The sequence below is a fragment of the Herpailurus yagouaroundi genome, unplaced genomic scaffold (assembly GCF_014898765.1).
Source record: "Herpailurus yagouaroundi ecotype Mexico unplaced genomic scaffold, PumYag 67700, whole genome shotgun sequence".
Lineage (NCBI taxonomy): Eukaryota > Metazoa > Chordata > Mammalia > Carnivora > Felidae > Herpailurus > Herpailurus yagouaroundi.
In genome coordinates this window covers 3,080,238-3,087,555 of record NW_024420499.1, presented here as the reverse complement: position 1 = coordinate 3,087,555, position 7,318 = coordinate 3,080,238, and the positions used below count along the sequence as shown (strand labels likewise).

Here is a 7,318-nt window from a genome sequence, read left to right as displayed (position 1 = left end):
TGACTGATGCCCCCCCCCCCCATTTGCCTTTCCTAGTGCCTTTAAGGAAGCCAGAAAAATGAATCTGGTCATTTCTTAAGTTTGAAAGATATAAAACAGAAAGAAGGTAAAAGGACTCTCATGAGTTCACCCCAGCTCTCTTTTTAAAGTGGCTTTTGGCAAAAGGGCTAGGGTCCTTATTCCCATGCCCATCTCCCAGGAGGATTTTGAGGAAGCCTGGGAGCAGGCTCCCCAGGGAGCTGGATACTTCCTCAGGGATGGAGCACATCACTGTCCAGGGGGTAGGGCAGAGCTCTGGTTTAGGAGAGCATCCGGAACGAAAACGATGTTTTGGTCATTGCCAAGAGCCACCTTGTCCTAACACCCCTGAGAGCTGTAACCCCATCGCATCTCTCTTCCTGTGTCCCAAAACAATCTGTTGCTGGCTTTGCTCTGCTCCCCACTACCCCAGCCCACAGCCAGCCAGCCAGCCAGCGCCTCCCAGCCCTCAGCATCCCAGCACCCTCACTTAACCCGCACCTCGCCACCCCTTATGGCAGTGCTCTCTTGCAGCGAAGCACAGGGCACAGGGCCGCCTGTCGACTTACCCCGGGCCGATCGGTCTGTTCGGATCTGCGTCGTCTGGTGTCCGCGAGCCAAGGCGCGCGGTGCGGCCGCCTTACCGGACTCGGTCTCCGACCGGCGGCGGCGCGCAAACAGCAGCCGCCCGGGACAGCCCCGGGCCTGGAGGCTGCCCAGCGGTGGGCAGAGCAGCACCGGGAAAGGGGCGGGGTGCGGCGAGAGGCGCAAGTGCTGGTCCTACCTTGGTTTTTGTCCCTTCGCTCCTCAGTTATCCCCAAACTTCCCTGTGGCCGGCCGGCCCTCCTCACCTTCCGCCTCCGTCAGCGCCCCCAAACTCTTGGCGCCACCCGCCCCCTGCCGTGTGCTCTCTCGCTTCTCCCCGCTGTCTGACCCCACCTGGGCCGCTCCGAGGGCACGCACGCCCTTCACGGCGCCAGCCGCACAGCAGGAGCAGGGGAAGAAACTGACACGGGGAAACGGACAAGGGGAGCCGGCACGGGTGTGTGAGCGAGAGAGAGAGAAAGAGAGAAGAGACAGGGAGAGCGAGACAGGGAGAGCGAGGCACACAGAGAGAACCGCATTTACACTCTGACATGCACAGACGCACACCCCAGCTCCGGCTGCCGGGTAGCGGCTGGCGGGAGACCCGGCCACCCCTCCAAATCTTTCTAGACTAAAGGGTTCTGTCCCCTTCCGCTGCCGCTTCTGGAAAATGCTATACAACGAAGGGGAGAGAAAAGCAGAGAGGGGTGGGGAGGGGAAAATCGAGGAGGTACGCTCCCTTTCTCCTCCCCACCCCTAGCTCCAAAAATGTCCAACCCTGAGCTCTTCCTTCTCCCTTCTATCTGCTCCCGGCTTCCCTCTGCTCCCGTTCTCTCTTTCTCCCTCCCTTAGGGTGTCTGCGAGCTGCGGAGAACCCGTCGCGGTTGAGGGGTGTGCGTGCGTGTGTGTGTGTGTGTGTGTGTGTGTGTGTGTGTGTGTATGGAGGGGGAGAAAGCGGCGGATGGCTAAAGCACCTCTCACCTCCCCCAGCCCCGGCCGGCCAAGGCCTTACACACCCCCAGCTCTCGGCAGGGGCGGGCGGGGCGGGGCGGGGGAGGCGGGGAAGGGGGAGGGAAAGAGGGAGGACGGGGCAGCCTGCAGGGGCAGCAGCTACTGCCTTCTCTGCAGCTCGGTGGCCAGGGGTGGAAGGAAGCCGCAGCCGCAGCCCCAAGTCAGCCCCCGCTGCCCCGTCCCACCGCCTCATCTCTCCCCCCTCGGTACGGAATTTTCTGTTTCGTTCGTTTGCTCTCCCCGGGCCTCCCCCTCCCCTGGGTGGTGGCAGAGACTGGGGCGGGGGGCCGAGCGCGGGCGCGGGTAGAGGCGACCGGAGCGCCTCGGGGCGGTTGGCTTGCAGAGTCTCTTTTTTGCCCCCTTGGCTTGAGTACCCCTTGCTTTGGACAGTGACCCCCCCCCCCCCTCCCAGCGCAGGCCCGGTGCTGGTGCTGGTGGGGCTGCGTTGGCAGCCACGGGTCGTCCCGGGGGAAGGGTAGTTGAGCCAGTGAGAGCGTGTGCTAGCGGCTGTGGACAGCCGGACAGTGGGACCCTGAGTCGCCAGGGGCTGACCTGGGGTCGTCTGGGCTGGCTTCGGTCCTTGACGGGTCTAGTGTAACCCAGTGCGGGCAGCCCGGGAGCTAGCCCAATTTCCCCATTGGTGTCCCTCTCACCCTTAGGGTCGGTCCTGCCAAGACCAGTCTAGATTGAAGCGGGGTGGTGAGTGGGGACGGATAGTGCTATTGTAGGATGAGGGAGTAAGTTGCTTAGTGGTGGCAGTGGCTTCTATGTGTGTGTGTTGTGGGGGGGGCAGCGTCACCGGACACTTGGGCGACTCTTTGATCTTTGCGCCTTTGTGTCAGGTGAGGCAGCCCCCCACCCCCACCCCCCCATCTCTGACCTTATTCTCTAGCGCCCAGAACGCAGACCGTCTTGAACCTTCCCGGGACCAGCCTAAATGCTCCACCCCCACCACAAGCCTGCGACTACTACCTGCAACCTGCGGGCACTCAGGTCCACTAGCTGGCGGCATGTCGTGGCCCGACCCCACAGCCCCAAAGCTCGGCTTTGTCTTTTATTTCCTTCACTACCTTTCTTCGGAAAGGAGGGTGCGAGGCTCTGCCTTTCTGAGCGCTGGGCTGGTACCTGAAACCCTTTTCCCTACCCATTCCCACAGTAATCCGGAGCTCAGAGAATGCTCCACTGTTCTTTCAGCTGTCGCCTGCGCGCACGCTCTGAGCCCGAGTCGACCTCCAGAAAGAGCCAGAACCTTCTGCCCGGTCTAAATGGCCAAGTGTTGCATTGCCTTGTCATTGAAGCTGGCGTAGTTATGTCTAGTGTGAGCCCTAGCAACTCTCCTAGGCTACCCTGGGAAAGTCCCTCGGGGCACCGAGCAAGACAAGTTTTTCTGTTGTCCTCATTCTCCTTCACCCTGATGTGGCCCAATATTCTGGAGAGTCTGAAGCTTTGTGTGGGAGCAAGGCATCAGAGAAAAGTATTGCCTGGGGGATGAAGGGTGTGTGTTTGTGTGAGCGAGGAGGGACAAGGGTGAGGCAGAACGGTTCCAGAATCGAGTGATTTTTTTTTTCATCTACATCATGGCCTAATGTACTTCCTGAAGTGTTTAAACCTTTCTGCCTTTCTCCCTTTCAAAGGGAGTTTTACTGTGGCCAACAACCTCAAATGTACATACAGCCTTCCAGACAAAAGAGGTCAATGTTGCAATTGAGCGGGTCCTTCTTTTGGCTAGAGGGGTGAGTAGGTTATGTGGCTCTGGACAAGACCTTGGGGCATCTCCCTTTCTCTGACCAAAGGGTAGTTTAGCTGAGGCTTCTAAGCCAAGCCTAGGATATAACCAGGAGCAACGCACAGGGAGAGAAGAAAAGTCCTTTTCTTGTGAGCCTTCTCCTTCAAAGGCCTTGTCTATAGTGCAGTTGCCTTTAACATATGGAGATTATGGGTGTTTTTGAGTTGTGGTGTTTTCCCGGTGGATTTGTGCATAAGACCCAGATTTTCTTCTGGTGCCCACCCTACCCTGCTAACCTCTTCAGGAGACCAAAGACATACAAAAGAAAATCCTCTCCAAAGTTGAAAGCACACCATGCAAATGTCAGGCATCACTATACCAATACCAGGACAAACCTACTGGGGGATCTCCTAATGCAATTGAGAAGCAGACTTGGGCGGGAGCCTGAGCTGGGCTAGGTTGTTTGCGAGCCTTGGGGCTGAGAGGTTCATCCTCTCTGTGAATATGGAAACACTCAAGTTTTCTAGTTGGTGGCTGAGAATGTTTCTTTGAATTCTCCTCAGGCAGTTTGCAACCAGAGGCTACAGCTGCAGAAGTGGTTCAAAGTCCCAAATGGAAGTGGTTTTGAGTAATTTAAGGTAGATTTACCTGGCTGCTAGGCGAGGTTTACTCACATGGCCTGGCCTGTTGAAACACCATCCCGATATGACTTCAAAATGCCATTGGGACTTAAACATTCTGAGGCACTCTCTTTATGCCTACTACTAGCCTTGACTAGAGTGGTAAGCGGGACATACAGACCAGAGTTTGTTGTGATATTGGAGGCAAAGTGAGATTGATATGAGAAACCCAGAGAGTAAAGGCATTTTCTTTTCCCCTTTAGGCAGGGTTTCTCAACCTGGGCAGTACTGACATCATGGGCCACACGATTCCTAATGGTGAGGGGCTGTCCTGGGATTGCAGGATGTTTAGCAGCATCTCTAGCCTCTGTCGACTAGATGACAGTAACACCCCCACCTTGTGACAACCCCAGATGTCTCCAGACATTGTCAAATGTCCCCTAGGGGGCAGATCCCTCCCCCCCCCCCGCCCCCCCCCATCAAGTACCACGGCCATTGACGGTGGTGTCCGTATTTCACAGACCATATTTTACCTTAATTCTATCCACATGGCGTGTCCAGATCTAATATGGAACAGACTCTCAGAAAATATGGGAGATTTTGTGAGGAAACAGCGTGAAAAGAAGTTCGTATGGATTGATACATTTTGTCAAATGATTGAACTCATTGTTGTAATCATTGCCACCTCCCCATCACCATCTAACTTTTGGTGAGCGAGCACTCACTATACTAGGGAGCTGACTAGAGCAAAGATCTGTGAGGCACAATTCCAGCCTTCAATATACTAAGGAACTATTGACCTTTATGTCCCCAAAGGAAAAGGGGTACAGATTTTCTTGGATAACCAGTTTCTGGACTGAATCCAACCTGGCTTTCTCCCTATTATTTCCCCCTTTGTCCTCAAACAGTGACTTACTCTTTAAGGTTCTGCCTTAGGGAGTTTGTTCTGTGTGTTGCTAATCACCATACCTTTACCATTGAATTGTTTGTGGCTTTTCTCTATATGACCCTTATCCAACATTGAATGTATCCAGCATTAAAGTGACCACAGCATCACAAAGGCTTTGACAGATTGAACAGCTTGAAGGACAGTTTTTTATTTACAAAGCAAAGGGCTTCTAGTCCACCGGCAAGTTAGAGAAATCCTCCACAGTGGCAAAGACAAAGGAAAGGAATGGAATGGAAGAAGAGAGGCTTCTTCAAATACTCTGGAGTGTTGATTGTGGGTTTTAACATTCAGCAGTATCTCCCCCAGGAAGTCAAACGACACTAATGTGAGTGGTAGGATCCTGATCAGGATTTCAGCAAAGGAAAATGCAGGAGGAAGTGTGGAATATCTGTCCAAAATCAGCTGAGTAAGCTCCTGCCTTGAAAATGAGTGTCTGGTGAGCCACACCTACATCAGTGTCACCTGCTTTGAATAAGTCTTAGCCCAATACCATGCATATGTAGATAGCAACATGTCACTTGTGAAAACCTAACACAGGGACTACCGATCGGCACATTTAAACTTTGTAGGTCCATGAATTATGGTTCTCGGGCCCAGGCCAATTATTTATTTAAATAAAAGTTTTGCCTGAATTGGGACCATGAATGGCTGTAAGTAATTGAAAACAGGTTTCACATTTCCAAAGTGTGTTCCAATTCTTCTACCACAACAGGATCCCTGTAAGTGTAAACACAACCACACTTTATGGATTGGCTAAGGACTTTGCTGTGCCTACCATTAATAGGAATGCGAATGCAGCTGGCCCTGGGCTAGTTTATAAAGCGGGATTTACACCATCACAGAACATTTAGAGAACATTGGGCCTTGCCTGAAGTTCCCTGATAGTTAGTGACAGAAACAAGACCCTGATCAAGTCTTGCTGCTTTGTGACTGACTCCCTGTGTGGCCTCAGGAAGGGCAGGTTTAGTTTTTATCCTGTCTGCCCCCACCCTCTTCACTTCTTAAAATCTGCCCTCGTGGAATTATATGATCTGCCCTAGTCAAAATACCAGTGCTTTCTCTCTTAGGAGTACCTTTGTCTTCAGCCTTTTTGTCCCAATTGTCAAAACAAAAGCAAAAACAAAAACAAAAGCCTCTATCTATACTTAGGTCAGGACTTGTAAATCTGTGGAGGCCAGGGTAGCACAGAGAAAGTTGGTTTCTCCTGCCTTTTCAAGAATAGGCATTTTTTTTTTCAGGGAGGGCTTGGTACAAAAATGAAATGTTTAATTTGAGTATTTTTCTCTGGAGGGTTGGCGGGTTTGAAGGAGTATCTGGTGAGCTGTGTTGTATTCTTGATCAATAACATGGACCCTCATGGAGAGAGTAGTGAGGGGCTACCTATGGAAGGTTTTTGGAGGGTGGGTTGTGCTGGAGAGTGTAAGCTTTGGAGTCAACAGACCTTGGTCTTAATTCCAGCTCCGTGTCTTATTAGTTGTAAAAACAAAGTCATGTGAACCTTGGTTTGCTCACCTCTCAAATGGGGATAATAGCTCAGAGTTGTTTAGTGGATTTAAGTGGATAATCCGTAAGCTTAGCATGGAGTCTAGTATGTAGCAGTAACTCAATAATTGCTCATTTCCTTTCTTTTCCATTTCTGCCTTTTTTTTTTTGTATTCAGGGGACAGACATAACATAAAAGTAACCATCTTAAACATGTACAGTTCAGTGGCATCTAGTACCTTTACATGTTGTGCAAACTTCATCTAAAGCTAGTTCTAAAACATCTTCACCCCAAAAGGGGATCCTGTACCCTTAATCGGTCATTCCCCATTCCTCCCTTCCCTAGCCACTGACAACAATTAATTTGTTTTCTGTCTCTAGGGATCCAGCTATTCTAGATATTTCATATAAGGGGACTCATACAATGTGACCTGTTTCATCTGCCTTGTTCACTTAGCAAGTTTTCAAGGTTTATTTGTGTTCTAGCATGTGTTGGCACTTCACTCCTTTTTATGACTGAAAGACATTTCATTGTATGGAGATATTACTGTCTCAGTTTGGGCTGTTGTAACAGAATACCATAGATTGACTGGTTCAAACAATAAATATTTATTTGTCACAGTCTTGAGGTTGGAAATTCCAAGATCAAGATGCCAGCAGATTCTATGTCTGCTGAGCACACTTTTCCTGATTTGCAGATGGCTGCCTTCTTGCTGTGTCCTAACATGGCAGCTGGACTATGTGTAAGAGAATGAGAGAGAGAGAGAGAGAGAGAGAGAGAGAGAGAGAGAAAGAGAGAAAGAGGGAGCGCACTTTTTGGTCTCTTCTTATAAGGGCACTAATCCCATTATGGGGTCTCTATTCTCATGACCTCATCCAAACCTAATTATTTCTCAAAGGCCCTACTCCCAAAAGCCACCACATAGG

At 51.1% G+C, this 7,318-nt stretch overlaps 1 protein-coding gene across 1 annotated transcript in view; it reads right to left on the bottom strand.

Moving 5' to 3' along the window:
- The window catches only part of TRPC5 (transient receptor potential cation channel subfamily C member 5), a 276,342-nt gene extending 274,735 nt beyond the window's left edge, over positions 1 to 1,607 (bottom strand). The window contains exon 1 of the mRNA XM_040468429.1: positions 588 to 1,607. The gene's annotated coding sequence lies outside the window, so the exon portion shown is untranslated. The remainder of the gene's footprint in view (positions 1 to 587) is intronic.
- Positions 1,608 to 7,318: the final 5,711 nt, after the last annotated feature.